The sequence below is a fragment of the Salvelinus alpinus genome, chromosome 27 (assembly GCF_045679555.1).
Source record: "Salvelinus alpinus chromosome 27, SLU_Salpinus.1, whole genome shotgun sequence".
Classification (NCBI taxonomy): Eukaryota; Metazoa; Chordata; class Actinopteri; order Salmoniformes; family Salmonidae; genus Salvelinus; species Salvelinus alpinus.
In genome coordinates this window covers 47004675-47020038 of record NC_092112.1, presented here as the reverse complement: position 1 = coordinate 47020038, position 15364 = coordinate 47004675, and the positions used below count along the sequence as shown (strand labels likewise).

General features: G+C 42.0%; 1 protein-coding gene across 1 annotated transcript in view; it reads left to right on the top strand.

The window, feature by feature from the left end:
• The window catches only part of slc22a16 (solute carrier family 22 member 16), a 63405-nt gene that overhangs the window by 45773 nt on the left and 2268 nt on the right, over window positions 1-15364 (top strand). The window lies entirely within an intron of this gene.

The window sequence follows — 15364 nt, the reverse complement described above, 5'->3', positions numbered from 1 at the left end:
CCGTCGATACATATCCAAAATGTCAATTTATTTGCCGCGTTTGATCCAGAAAAACACCGGTTCCAACTTGCACAACGTGACTACAAAATATCTCAAAAGTTACCTGTAAGCGTTGTCCAAACATTTCAAACTACTTTTGTAATACAACTTTAGGTATTTTTTTACGTAAATAATCGATAAAATTGAAGACGGGATGACCTGTGTTCAATACCGGAGGAAACAATGTGTAGCATGCTTTCTGGTCACGCGCCTCTAACAAACAGTACACTTCACTGGAGCCTCATTCTGAACATGGCTACTTCTTCATTTCTCAAAGGTAAAACCTCAACCAATTTCTAAAGACTGTTGACATCCAGTGGAAGCGATAGGAACTGCAGGAAGGTTCCTTAGAAATCTGGATTCCCAATGAAAACACATTTAAAAGAGGGTGACCTAAAAAAAAAGAAATCTGAATGGTTTGTCCTCGGGGTTTTGCCTGCCAAATAAGTTCTGTTATAGTCACAGACATGACTCAAACAGCTTTAGAAACTTCAGAGTGTTTTCTATCCAATACTACTAATAATATGCATATATTAGCATCTGGGACTGAGTAGGAGGCAGTTTACTCTGGGCACGCTTTTCATCCAAACGTGAAAATGCTGCCCCCTATCCTAGAGAAGTTAAAGCAACTCAGCGTTTAACACCATAGTGCCCACAAAACTCATCACAAAGCTAAGGGCCCTGGGACTAAACACCTCCCGCTGCAACTGGATCCTGGACTTTCTGACGGGCCGCCCCCAGGTGGTAAGGGTAGACAACAACACATCTGTCATGCTGATCCTCAACACAGGGGCCCCTCAGGGGTGCGTGCTTAGTCCCCTCCTGTACTGTCTGTTCACCCATGACTGCGTGGCCAAGCACGACTCCAACACCATCACTGCTGCTACGCTCTGTTTATTGTCTATGCATCGTCACATTAGCCCGACCTACATGTATATATTACCTCGACTAACCTGTACCCCCGCACATTGACTCGGTTCCGGTGCCACATGTATATAGCCCCGTAATTGTTATTTTATTGTGTTACTTTGAAATGTAGTTAATATAGTAAATATTTTCTAAACTGCATTGTTAGTTAATGGCTTGTAAGTAAGCATTTTACGGTAAGGTCTACCTACACCTGTTGTATTCGGCGCATGTGACAAATAACATTTGATTTGTTCCAAGGCACTTCAATCTTTTGTCTTGCACATTCACCCTCTGAATGGCACACATACACAATCCATGTCTCAATTGTCTCAAGGCTTACAAATCCTCCTTTAACCTGTCTCCTCCCGTTAACCTACACTGATTGAAGTGGCTTTAACAAGTGACATCAATAAGGGATCATAGCTTTCACCTGAATTCACCGGGTCAGACTATGCCATGGAAAGAGCAGGTGTTGCTAATGTTTTGTACACTCAGTGCATTTAACATCACGTAAAATGCATGTAATGCCTTAAAATGTATTCCAGAGATACATGTACATACATTTTCTCAAATGCATGTAATGCCTGACAATATTCCAGAAATGCATGGCTATGACATCTAGTCGACAGGGTGGCCAAAAGGGGTTCCTAATTCCGCTTCTTCAAATTACTCTTTACAGTTGTTCAATGGAGATAATGTTTTAGGGCCACCAAGCCATTGTTAAAAGGTTTCTAGCCTGTCCATCTATCAGTAACAGGGTGGACGTGCTATGCTTGACTCGCTCAGTTTTCCACCACAAAACACCAGAAAATGGCCAAAAAGAGTATAACCAGCACCTGCTTTTACACTATGATTTGACTATTAGATTTTCCATGTTTCTTTTGAAATACATTTTTCTAAGGAATAGTTTCACCAAATTAAAATGAGAGATCAGTTCACGTGACCTTAAAATGAGATACAGCTGTAAATGAATGACTAATCACGTGAAGTAATTAATAATCCTAAATAGGGCTTTACAATAATGGTGAAAATCTGATTTATTGAATACTTCAAGTGGTCTATTTTAAAGGGCACTTCATTTCATATAACAGGATTTAAAAATTCAATATTGGTGCATAATTGCTACTTATCCAATAGGTTACAACATCTGATAGGATAAAATCGTGTAGATAGAATATTCTATAGGATAAAAAAACTAAAAATCATATAGTATAAAGTCCTATAGGAGTCTAATAGGACTGGTTCCAAAATCTGATATGATTTTTCTATTGGATTCTCTATCCTATAGGATCTTATAGGATCTTATAGGAATCCCATAACAGTCCTATAGGACTGGTTCCAAAATCGAATCAATCAATCAATCAGCCGATGAAACTCAGCCTAAAACCCTAATCAGTAAGCAATGCAGATATAGAAGCACAGTGGCTAGCAAAAACTCGCTAGAAAGGCAGGAACCTAGGAAGAAACCTAGAGAGGAACCAGGCTCTGAAGGGTGGCCAGTCCTCTTCTGACTGTGGAGATTATAACAGAACATGGCCAAGATGTTCAAACGTTCATAGATGACCAGCAGGGTCTTATGATGATGATGATAATAATAATAATAGTAATCACAATGTCAGTTGGCTTTTCATAGCCGATCATTCAGAGTTAGACAGCAGGTGCGGTAGAGAGAGAGTCAAAAACGGCAGGTTCGGGACAAGGTAGCACGTCCTGTGAACAGGTCAGTGTTCCATAGCCGCAGGCAGAACAGTTGAAACTAGAAACTTAAATTCACACCGGATAAGACTCGATAAATACTCCAGATATAACAGACTGACCCTAGCCCCCCAACACACAAACTATTGCAGCATAAATACTGGAGGCTGAGACAGGAGGGGTCGGAAGACACTGTGGCCCTGTCCAACGATACCCCCCGACAGGGCCAAACAGGCAGGATATATGATATGATTTTTCTATTGGATTCTATATCATAAAATCCTATAGGGTCCAATAGGACTGGTTACAACATCTGATTGGATTTAACAGTAATCAGGAAAACGGGGTTGACTTGCCTATTATAAGGCACATATATTTAGCAATAACAAACAAGAAAAAACATTTATCATCTGCTATAACAATACAGTGATTAAAAAACGACATACAAAAATGGCTACAACTTAGCTAGCTAGCTAGTCAGCTGACAGGCAAAATGTGGATAACAGTAGTTTCTTAACTAGCAAAAAATTGAGCACATATATGACGGAAATAGGATTAAAACATTGGCAACTTCGACAGGAAACAGAAGGAAACAAATACTGTACTCACTGTCTTGTTTTGCACGCTTTGTACAAAATAATAAAATGCAGTACGACAAGATCTTCATGAAATGTAGTTCTCTATTAGCTAGCTATAACTGGCATGTTCATTTGTCTCCGGCCATGATCAACTGAAATGACCTCACGACCTGGGTGGTCTTAACCAATCTTTGCGCAGTATGCAATGACGGTAAAATGCAACCAATTACAAAATTCTGTTTGTTGACCAATGAATATAACATCCCCCTTCTTTAAAAAAAGAAAAATGTTCTACATACTTTCAAGCGTTTCTTTTGAACACGTGCTCTTTAGTTTGAAATCAAGGTAAGAAACCATGTATACTGCACCTACTGCATCAATATAACAAACTTTTTATTTATTTTTTTATTTCACCTTTATTTAACCAGGTAGGCTAGTTGAGAACAAGTTCTCATTTACAACTGCGACCTGGCCAAGATAAAGCAAAGCAGTGCGACACAAACAACAACACAGAGTTACACATGGAATAAACAAACATACAGTCAATAATACAATAGAGAAAGTCTATATACAGTGTGTGCAAATTATGTAGGATAAGGGGGGTGAGGCAATAAATAGGCCATAGTGGCGAAATTATTACAGTATGGCAAATTAAACAGTGTGGTGATAGATGTGCAGAAGATGAGTGTGCAAGTAGCGGTACTGGGGTGCCAAGGAGCAAAATAAATAAAATAAATAACAATATGGTGATGAGGTAGTTGGATGAGCTATTTACAGATTGGCTATGTACAGGTGCAGTGATCTGTGAGCTGCTCTGACAGCTGGTGCTTAAAGCTAGTGAGGGAGATATGAGTCTTCAGCTTCAGTGATTTTTGCAGTTCGTTGCAGTCATTGGCAGCAGAGAACTGGAAGGAAAGGCGGCCGAAGGAGGTATTGGCTTTGGGGATGACCAGTGAAATATACCTGCTGGAGGGCGTGCTGCGGGTGGGTGCTGCTATCGTGACCAGTGAGCTGAGATAAGGCGGGGCTTTACCTAGCAACGACTTATAGATGACCTTGGCCAGCCAACGAGAGCATACAGGTCGCAGTGGTGGGAAGTATATGGGGCTTTGGTGACAAAACAGATGGCACTGTGATAGACTGCATCCAATTTGCTGAGTAGAGTGTTGGAGGCTATTTTGTAAATGACATCGCCGAAGTCAAGGATCGGTAGGATAGTCAGTTTTACAAGGTTTAGAGGTATTAGAGGTTGACCGATTATGATTTTTCAACGCCGATACCGATTATTGGAGGACCCAAAAAAGGACCCAAAAAAGCCGATACCGATTACCAAATTCTTTTTTTGTAATAATGACAATTACAACAATACTGAATTAACACTTATTTTAACTAAATATCATACATCAATAAAATCAATTTAGCCTCAAATAAATAATGAAACATGTTCAATTTGGTTTAAATAATGCAAAAACAAAGTGTTGGAGAAGAAAGTAAAAGTGCAATATGTGCCATGTAAGAAAGCTAACGTTTAAGTTCCTTGCTCAGAACATGAGAACACATGAAAGCTGGTGGTTCCTTTTAACATGAGTCTTCAATATTCCCAGGTAAGAAGTTTTAGGTTGTAGTTATTATAGGAATTATAGGACTATTTTTCTCTATACCATTTGTATTTCATTAACCTTTGAGTATTGGATGTTCTTATAGGCACTTTAGTATTGCCAGTGTAACAGTATAGCTTCCATCCCTCTCCTCGCTCCTACCTTGGCTCGAACCAGGAACACAATGACAACAGCCACCCTCGAAGCAGCGTTACCCATGCAGAGCAAGGGGAATAACTACGCCAAGTCTCAGAGCGAGTGACGTTTGAAACGCTATTAGCGCACACCCAGCTATCTAGCTAGCCATTTCACATCGGTTACACCAGCCTAATCTCGGGAGTTGATAGGCTTGAAGCACAGCGAAGAGCTTCTGGCAAAATGCAGGAAAGTGCTGTTTGAATGAATGCTTACAAGCCTGCTGCTGCCTACCACCGCTCAGTCAGACTGCTCTATCAAATCATAGACTTAGTTATAACATAATAACACACAGAAATACGAGCCTTAGGTCATTAATATGGTCGAATCCGGAAACTATCATCTCGAAAACAAGACGTTTATTCTTTCAGTGAAATACGGAACCGTTCCGTATTTTATCTAACGGGTGGCATCCATAAGTCTAAATATTCCTGTTACATTGCACAACCTTCAATGTTATGTCATAATTACGTAAAATACTGGCAAATTAGGCGGCCCAAACTGTTGAATATACACTGACTCTGCGTGCAATGAACGCAAGAGAAGTGACACAATTTCACCTGGTAATATTGCCTGCTAACCTGGATTTCTTTCAGCTAAATATGCAGGTTTAAAAATATAGACTTCTGTGTATTGATTTTAAGAAAGGCATTGATGTTTATGGTTAGGTACACATTGGAGCAACGATACGCCCCGCATTGATTATATGCAACGCAGGACACGCTAGATAAACTAGTAATATCATCAACCATGTGTAGTTAACTAGTGATTATGATTGATTGATTGTTTTTTATAAGATAAGTTTAATGCTAGCTAGCAACTTACCTTGGCTTCTACTGCATTCGCGTAACAGGCAGGCTCCTCGGGGAGTGCAATGTAATCAGGTGGTTAGAGCGTTGGACTAGTTAACTGTAAGGTTGCAAGATTTAATCCCCCGAGCTGACAATGTAAAAATCTGTTGTTCTGACCCTGAACGAGGCAGTTAACCCACCGTTCCTAGGCCGTCATTGAAAATAAGAATGTGTTCTTAACTGACTTGCCTAGTTAAATAAAGATGAAATAAAGGTGTAAAAAAAATAATATATAAAATAAATCGGCCAAATCGGTGTACAAAAATACCGATTTCCGATTGTTATGAAAACTTCAAATCAAATCAAATCAAATTTTATTTGTCACATACACATGGTTAGCAGATGTTAATGCGAGTGTAGCGAAATGCTTGTGCTTCTAGTTCCCGACAATGCAGTAATAACCAACAAGTAATCTAACCTAACAATTACACAACTACTACCTTATACACACAAGTGTAAAGGGATAAAGAATATGTACATAAAGATATATGAATGAGTGATGGTACAGAACGGCATAGGCAAGATGCAGTAGATGGTATAGTGTACAGTCTATACATATGAGATGAGTAATGTAGAGAATGTAAACATAAAGTGGCATAGTTTAAAGTGGCTAGTGATACATGTATTACATAAAGATGGCAAGATGCAGTGGATGATATACAGTACAGTATATACATATACCTATGAGATGAGTAATGTAGGGTATGTAAACATTATATTAAGTGGCATTGTTTAAAGTGGCTAGTGATACATTTTTACATAACTTCCATCAATTCCCATTATTAAAGTGGCTGGAGTTGAGTCAGTATGTTGGCAGCGGCCACTAAATGTTAGTGGTGGCTGTTTAAGAGGAAAAAGTACGGTGGGATACGAAATGGTCGGTGATCTGTTTGTTATCTTGGCTTTCGAAGACCTTAGAAAGGCAGGGTAGGATAGATATAGGTCTGTAGCTGTTAGGGTCAAGAGTGTCCCCCCCTTTGAAGAGGGCGATGACCGCGGCAGCTTTCCAATCTTTGGGGATCTCAGACGATATGCAGGAGAAGTTGAACAAGCTAGTAATAGGGGTTGCAATAATTTCGGCAGATCATTTTAGGAAGAGAGGGCCCAGATTGTCTAGCCCAGCTGATTTGTAGGGGTCCAGATTTTGCAGTTGTTTCAGAACATCAGCTATCTGGATTTGGGTGAAGGAGAAATGGGGGAGGCTTGGGCAAGTTGCAGTGAGGGGTGCAGGGGTGTTGACCGGGGTCGGGTAGCCAGGTGGAAAGCATGGCCAGCCGTAGAAAAATGCTTATTGAAATTGTCAATTATCGTGGATTTATCGGTGGTGACAGTGTTTCCTAGCCTCAGTGCAGTGGGCAGCTGGGAGGAGGTGCTCTTATTCTCAATGGACTTTACAGTGTCCCAGAACCTTTTGGAGTTAGTGTTACAGGATGCAAATTTCTGTTTGAAAAAGCTAGCCTTTGCTTTCCTAACTGCTTGTGTATATTGGTTCCTAACTTCCCTGAAAAGTTGCATATCACGGGGGCTATTCGATGCTAATGCAGTACGCCACAGGATGTTTTTGTGCTGGTCAAGGGTAGTCAGGTCTGGTGTGAAAAATGTGCATATTTCAGGTATAAATCACAGTTCTACATTGCAGCTGCAATCTGAAATAGCGTCGATGCAGGCAGAATAATTACAGAGACCAACGTCAAATACCTAATTACTCATCATAAAACATTTCTGAAAAATACACAGCGTACAGCAAATGAAAGCCCAACATCTTGTGAATCCAGCCAATATGTCAGATTTTTTAAGTGTTTTACAGCGAAAACACAATATAGCATTATATTAGCTTACCACAATAGCCAGAAACACAACCGCATTTACCAGCAGCAAATGTTAGCGATCGTAACAATCCAGCAAAAGATATATAATTTGACTAACCTTGATAAACTTCATCAGATGACAGTCCTGTAACATCATATTACACAATGCATATAGGTTTTGTTCGAAAATGTGCATATTTAGCAGCACAAATCGTGGTTATACAATGTGATCAGTAGCAACATTTCATGCATTCTGGCCGGCGCCATCTTGGAGAGGCACCTAATCTAATCGATAAATAATCGTAAACTTGACTAAAAAATACAGGTTGGACAGCAAATGAAAGATGCATTAGTTATTAATGCAACCGCTGTGTTAGATTTTTAAAATTAACGTTACTAGACATACAGTGTGCGTTACAGCCAGACTAGTGCCGCAATTAATGGCGGACAAATCCTTTTACATTTTTCCACATAATTACCGAATAACATCATAAATAGCTCTTACTTTTGGACGAGCTTCCATCAGAATCTTGGGCAAGTTGTCCTTTGTCCAAAAGAATCGTTGCTCGGTTGTAAAACGTCCTCTTCAACTTTGGAACTAGCAGCTAACAATAGCTATGTGGCGCAAACATGCCCAAATCTTCAAAACGCAATACTAAGGAAATTCCGAAAATCGCAATATACTCGCATAAACTGATATAACTCGGTTTAAAATAACTTCGTTATGATGTTTCTAACACCTATATCGAATTAAATTACAGACGGATATATCTAAGGCCGATAACTGAGCGTTTCAAAATGCCATCCTGAGGTCTTGCTTCGCGTCATGACGAACGTCGAAAAGAGAGCTCCCTCCATTCCTTGGGGCTTTATAAGGTCTGAGATCTGCCTAGAAACTCCATTCCAATTCTCATTGGTTACTGACATCCAGGGGAAGGCGCGTGCAGTTCATGTCGACCCATAGGATACATACAGAGCTTTAAACTGATCTGAGAACAGAGCCTCGTTTTCAGACCTTCGCAGTTCCTGTCATGAATTTCGCTGCAGAATGAGTTCTGTTTCACCCACAGACATAATTCAAACGGTTTTAGAAGCTAGAGATTGTTTTCTATCCAATAGTAATAATAATATGCATATTGTACGAGCAAGAATTGAGTACGAGGCAGTTTAATTTGGGAACGATAAATGTCGAAGTTGAAACAGCACCCCCTATAGTGGCAAGAGGGTTAACAACGAGGCGTCCTCTACTGAAGGAATGAGGTCAATATCCTCCCAGGACACCAGGGCCAGGTCGATTAGAAAGGCCTGGTCGCTGAAGTGTTTTAAGGAGCGTTTGACAGTGATGGTGGGTGGTCGCTTGACCGCAGACCCATTACGGACGCAGGCAATGAGGCAGTGATCACTGAGATCCTGGTTGAAGACAGCAGAGGTGTATTTAGAGGGCAGGTTGTTTAGGATGATATCTATGAGGATGCCCGTGTTTATGGATTTGGGGTTGTACCTGGTGGGTTCATTGATAATTTGTGTGAGATTGAGGGCATCAAGTTTAGATTGTAGGATGGCCGGGGTGTTATTAAGCATGTCCCGGTTCAGGTCATCTTGCAGCACGAGCTCTGAAGATAGATGGGGAGCAATCAATTCACATATGGTGTCCAGGGCACAGCTGGGGGCAGAAGGTGGTCTATAGCAAGCGGCAACGGTACGAGACTTGTTTATGGAGAGGTAAAAGTAGAAGCTCAAATTGTTTGGGCACAGACCTAGATAGTAAGACAGAACTCTGCAAGCTATCCCTGCAGTAGATTGCAACTCCGCACCCTTTGGCCGTTCTATCTTGTCGGGAAATGTTATAGTTAGGGATGACATTTTCAGGGTTTATGGTGGTCTTCCTAAGCCAGGATTCAGACACGGCTAGTACATCCGGGTTGGCAGAGTGTGCTAGGGGAGTGAATAAAACAAACTTAGGGAGGCGGCTTCTAATGTTAACATGCATGAAACCAAGGCTTTTACGGTTACAGATGTCAACAAATGAGAGCGCCTGGGGAATGGCTGTAGAGCTAGGCACTGCAGGGCCTGGATTAACCTCCACATCACCAGAGGAACAGAGGAGGAGTAGGATAAGGGTACGGCTAAAGGCTAAAAGAACTGGACGTCTAGTACGTTCAGAACATAGAGTAAAAGGAGCAGATTTCTGGGCACGGTGGAATAGATTCAAGGCATAATATACAGGCAAGGGTATGGTAGGATGTGAATACAGTGGGGGAAAACCTGTGCATAGAGTGACGATGAAAGAGATATTGTCTCTCGAAATATCATTTAAACCAGGTGAGGTCACCGCATGTGTGGGAGGTGGAACTGTGTTAACTAAGACGTATTGAGCAGGGCTAGAGGCTCTACTGTGCAATAATTACTATCTAAAACAGCAATGGACAAGGCATATTGACGTTAGGGAGTGGCATGCGTAGCCGGGTGATCATAGGAGTCCAGTGAGTGGCTTCAGGCAGCTAGCGGGCCTGGGCAGGCAAGCTAGCAGAAGGGCCTTTGAGGGACATCGCGACGGAAGAAAGTCTGGACTCCTATGATCACCCGGCTACGCATGCCTCTCCCTAACGTCAATATGCCTTGTCCATTGCTGTTTTAGATAGTAATTATTGCCTTATTTCACAGTAGAGCCTCTAGCCCTGCTCAATACGTCTTAGTTAACGCTTTAGTTCCAGCTCCCATTATTGCCCTCGTGCAGTTACATCGGCAGACGGATCAGCAGGGCTCCATGTGGTAAACCAGGCCAATTGGCAAAATAGGAATAGTGGCCAAAGAATTTGTCCGATGGGCCTCTTAAGCTAACAGTCCTATGTGCTCTAGACAGCTAGCGGGCCGTGGCTAGCAGGCTAGCGGATGGGCATTCAGGGGACGTCGCAACGGAGGAGCAGGTTGAGAGACCCCCTCGGGCGAATCACGTCGGTAGTCCAGTTGTGATGGGTCGGTGGGGGTCCAGGCCAGTCGGCAAAATAGGTATTGAAGTCCAAGGAGAGGCTGATTAACCTCTATGGCTAGCCGGGAGATGGGCCTAGCAGATGGGCCTAGCAAGGCTAGCTAGGCTAGCGGGTGGGCATTCAGAGGACGCCGCAACGGAGGAGCCAGTTGAAAAATCCCCCTCGGGCAGAATTACGTTGGTAGTCCGGTCCAATTGGCAAAATAGGTATTGTAGCCCAAGGAGTGGCTGATGGGCCTCTTCAGCTAGCCGGGAGATGGGCCTAGCAGATGGGGCTAGCAATGGATAACTGACTACTAGCTAGTAGCCAGTTAGCTGGCTAGCCTTTGATGGAGGTTCTGGTTCTTAAGTATACAAAATAGAGGATCCGTACCACATTGGGTGAGGCGGGTTGCAGGAGAGTATGTTCAGTCCGTAGATGGAAAGCGAAATTAAAATATATACGCGGTATATACGAAAAAACAGGGAAAAACACTATATTTACACGGGACAAGACAAAACACACATCCGACTGCTACGCCATCTTGGAAACAAAAAGGGGACTCTGAAACAATGATTCAACATACTGTTACTTTTAGAGCCAAGATTTCTCAGCAACTCAGCTTTACACTGTAGCAATGACATCTACATTTCAAGCAAATACAATACCAAAGCATTTCAAGTTAACTTTTCAATAGCAAGTTTATAGTCTGTAACTCTTTTAGGGCAGCGATCCGCCTACACCCTTTGACATTTTACAGGTCTAGGACAGCTCTACAGCTTGACCTCTCTTCCTGACCCTGTGTGGTATGAAGCTGAGCATGCTTCTGTGTCAGTCAACATTGTTTGTGGTGTTGCAGGTAAGTATGGTGTGTGTGTGTTTAGTCCATCACGTTCTCTTTCAGAGAAACAGTTCATCTGGTCAGTGTGTTGTTCTTTCGTGTTCAGTAGGTGAGGCCGATTGCAGCGGTACACCGCTCCTTCTGCGGTGCGGACGTGATATGAACGTTCAGTGTCAGCTGGCTGGATGATCACTGCTGGTAGCCATGCTCCTGGATTCTAACTGACTCTCTGTCGTTCAGTGGTGGCAGTGGTCTAGCTGACCTGTCGTAGTATCGCTTTTGGTGTTGTCTCTGTGCACGCTTCTCATGGATTTCCTTGTAGCTGACGACCTCGGGTTGAAGCTCAGGTCAGCAAGTCCATTACTTTGAAGGTAATGCGGGCTTGTGGTGACGTGTGTGAAATCCCATGCTTTTCTGAAGGATTCAAACTTCACATACATCAACGGTAGTTCACTCACTACTCTTTAGGAAAGATATTGCAAAAAATAGTCTGAGGAAGTACAGTTGAAGTCGGAAGTTAACATACACTTAGGTTGGAGTCATTAAAACTAGTTTTTCAAACACTCCACACATTTCTTGTTAACAAACTATAGTTTTGGAAAGTCGGTTAGGATATCTACTTTGTGCATGACACAAGTCATTTTTCCAACAATTGTTTACAGACAAATTATTTCAGTTATAATTCACTGTATCACAATTCCAGTGGGTCAAAAGTTACACTAAGTTGACTGTGCCTTTAAACGGCTTGGAAAATTCCAGAAAATGATGTCATGGCTTTAGAAGCTTCTGATAGGCTAATTGACATCATTTGAGTCAATTGGAGGTGTACCTGTGGATGTATTTCAAGGCCTACCTTCAAACTCAGTTCCTCTTTGCTTGATGCTTGACATCATGGGAAAATCTAAAGAAATCATCCTTGGGAGAAAATTCCAAGCGCCTAAAGGTACCACGTTCATCTGTACAAACAATAGTACGCAAGTATAAACACCATGGGACCACGCAGCCGTCATACTGCTCAGGAAGGAGACACGTTCTGTCTCCTAGAGAAGAAAATCAATCTCAAAACAACAGCAAAGGACTTTGTGAAGATGCTGGAGGAAACAGGTACAAAAGTATCTCTATCCACAGTAAAACGAGTCCTGTGTAACCTGAAAGGCCACTCAGCAAGGAAGAAGCCACTGCTCCAAAACCGCCATAAAAAAGCCAGACTACGGTTTGCAACTCCACATGGGGACAAAGATCATACTTTTTGTCAGAGGAAATGTCCCCTGGTCTGATGAAACAAAAATAGAACTGTTTGGCCATAATGGCCATCGTTATGTTTGGAGGAAAAAAGGGGAGGCTTGCAAGCCGAAGAACACCATCCCAACCGTGAAGAACAGGGGTGGCAGCATCATGTTGTGGGGGTGCTTTGCTGCAGGAGGGAGTGGTGCACTTCACAAAATAGATGGCATCATGAGGGAGGAAAATTATGTGGATATATTGAAGCAACATCTCAAGACATCAGGTCTTCCCTTTGGACAATGACCCAAAGCATACTTCCAAAGTTGTGGGGAAATGGCTTAAGGACAACAAAGTCAAGGTATTAGAGGGGCCATCACAAAGCCCTGACCTCAATCCTATAACAAATTTGTTGGCAGAACTGAAAAAGCGTGTGTGAGCAAGGAGGACTACAAACATGACTCAGTTACACCAGCTCTGTCAGGAGGAATGGGCCGAAATTCACCCAACTTATTGTAGGAAGCTTGTGGCAGGCTACCCGAAACGTTTGACCCGAGTTAAACAGTTTAAAGGCAATGCTACCAAATACTAATTGAGTGTATGTAAACTTCTGATCCACTGGGAATGTGATGAAAGAAATAAAAGTGAAATAAATCATTCTCTCTGTTATTATTCTGACATTTCACATTCTTAAAATAAAGTGGTGATCCTAACTGACCTAAGACAGGGAATTTTTACTCGGATTAAATGTCAGGAATTGTGAAAAACTGAGTTTAAATGTATTTGGCCACAACCCACAATTCTGTCACAGTAAACCGTGCCTTATGCCTACGGAGCCCGGGAATGCCTGTATTCTCCCAGACAGAATGATCAGTGCTTAACATACAGTAACGGAGCTGAGTATCATTGTAGTGAATTTCCAGTAATCAGCAGGTGGGGAATTGGGTATCACTGCTTCACCCGGCCTTACCCTAGCCATAACAATATCTTTGGACTTAACCCTAGACCTAACTTTAACCCTAACCCTTACCTGACCCATTCTACCTTCTGGCTTATCACAGACCCCATTGTCCCTCTCATAAATCCCTTTCAGCACCCCATGTCCCTGTATCTTACCGCTCAATTACATCCAAACTTTGAATTCTGAACTCTGAACTCTGCTCCCATAGCATATCCATTCAATTAGGTTTTATGGTCCTTCACGATGACAAATGAAAAACGATATAATCCAACGTTGCATCATTTGGTCACAACAATACTTTTTAAAGGAATTTTAACATTTTTGTAAAGATTTAATGTAATTTTTTTTGTCTCCTTACGTTGATTTGTGATACAAATGTCAAATATTTTAATACCCCCATTTTTGAAAGGGTCCAAAAAGTGGCTGGTTTAGTGGTCAGGTGAAAGCAGCTGACTGTAGACGAAAGTCGAGGAGAGAAGTCGGGGGAGATTTATCTGTGACAGTCGGACACAGATGTGGTTTTCCAACTGCAAGGCTCAGCGCAACATGGTAGTATTGCCATTGTTTAGAATTATTTTTATCATGTCCAAATAAACATGTCTCCAACTAGCCTAGCTGACGCGCGACCCAAGGACGTAGAGGTCTTCAACCCCCATATCACACACTCACAAACTGAAAATATATGTGTGCACATTGTACACTCCATTGGTGAGAGGGAAAGCCTCAAATATCACATTAATTTGTACATATCCACTGTATACATGAATTTCTGCAAAGTTGGTTCCTGTTTCAGTCACGTCTTTGGTCCCGTTCGCGTGGGTCAAACAAAAACATCCTAATGATTGATTCACAATAGCGCCCCCCATAATACAGGTGATGGCTGCAGCATGAAGTCAGTGAAGAGCAACTTCAGAAACTTGCAGTCGACTGCAGTCAACTTGATGACCTTTGATCACATGAGTTTTGTCAAATTCATGCAGTCGACATACGTAAGTCGGACAAATTATATCCCCATAATGCAACGCACTTTAAAAGGATGTGACCATCGACTTGACAAAAGTGATCCACTCGAACGCACCCATTGAATTGACCTTAACCAGACCTGGCCAACAAGGAGTCATACCCTATAGCAGTGTTCCCTAACCTGCAGCCCGCTAGGCTGAATTTGGCCTGCGGGTGATTTTATTATTTGTCCCTCCAAACATTTTTTATTTTTTTTATTTTTATTGCTGGACATAAAAGACCAGCAAATCAGCTCCAAGCGATTTTATTTTTTGTAAATCTGTTCTAAAGTTTTCCCACGCATAATAGAGAGATATTATTGTACACAATCACAAATATCTGACTGAAACATAATCATTTCAAACCTTGCTTACTGTTTGGGCTCAGTCTACAAATGATTTGAAAACTATGTTCCGTCCCCCTGACCAACCGCTCAGGGGAAAAAAATTGGCCTGCAGCTGAATCTAGTTGATGATCCCTGCCCTATAGGCTACATGTGACAAAGGCCAACATGTCTTTGTGTGCTTGTGTGCATGGACGAATGTTTAAGTGGTGGGTGTCTGCTTTAACAGGTTTGCTCCAGCAGTAGCCACTTGTTTTTCATCATCAGCAGGGAGGGATCTCCATATCTGTTAGTAATGGTCCATAGCAGCTGCAGGCCAGAGATCCTGGCCAACAGAGAGAGGGGCCTGTTACA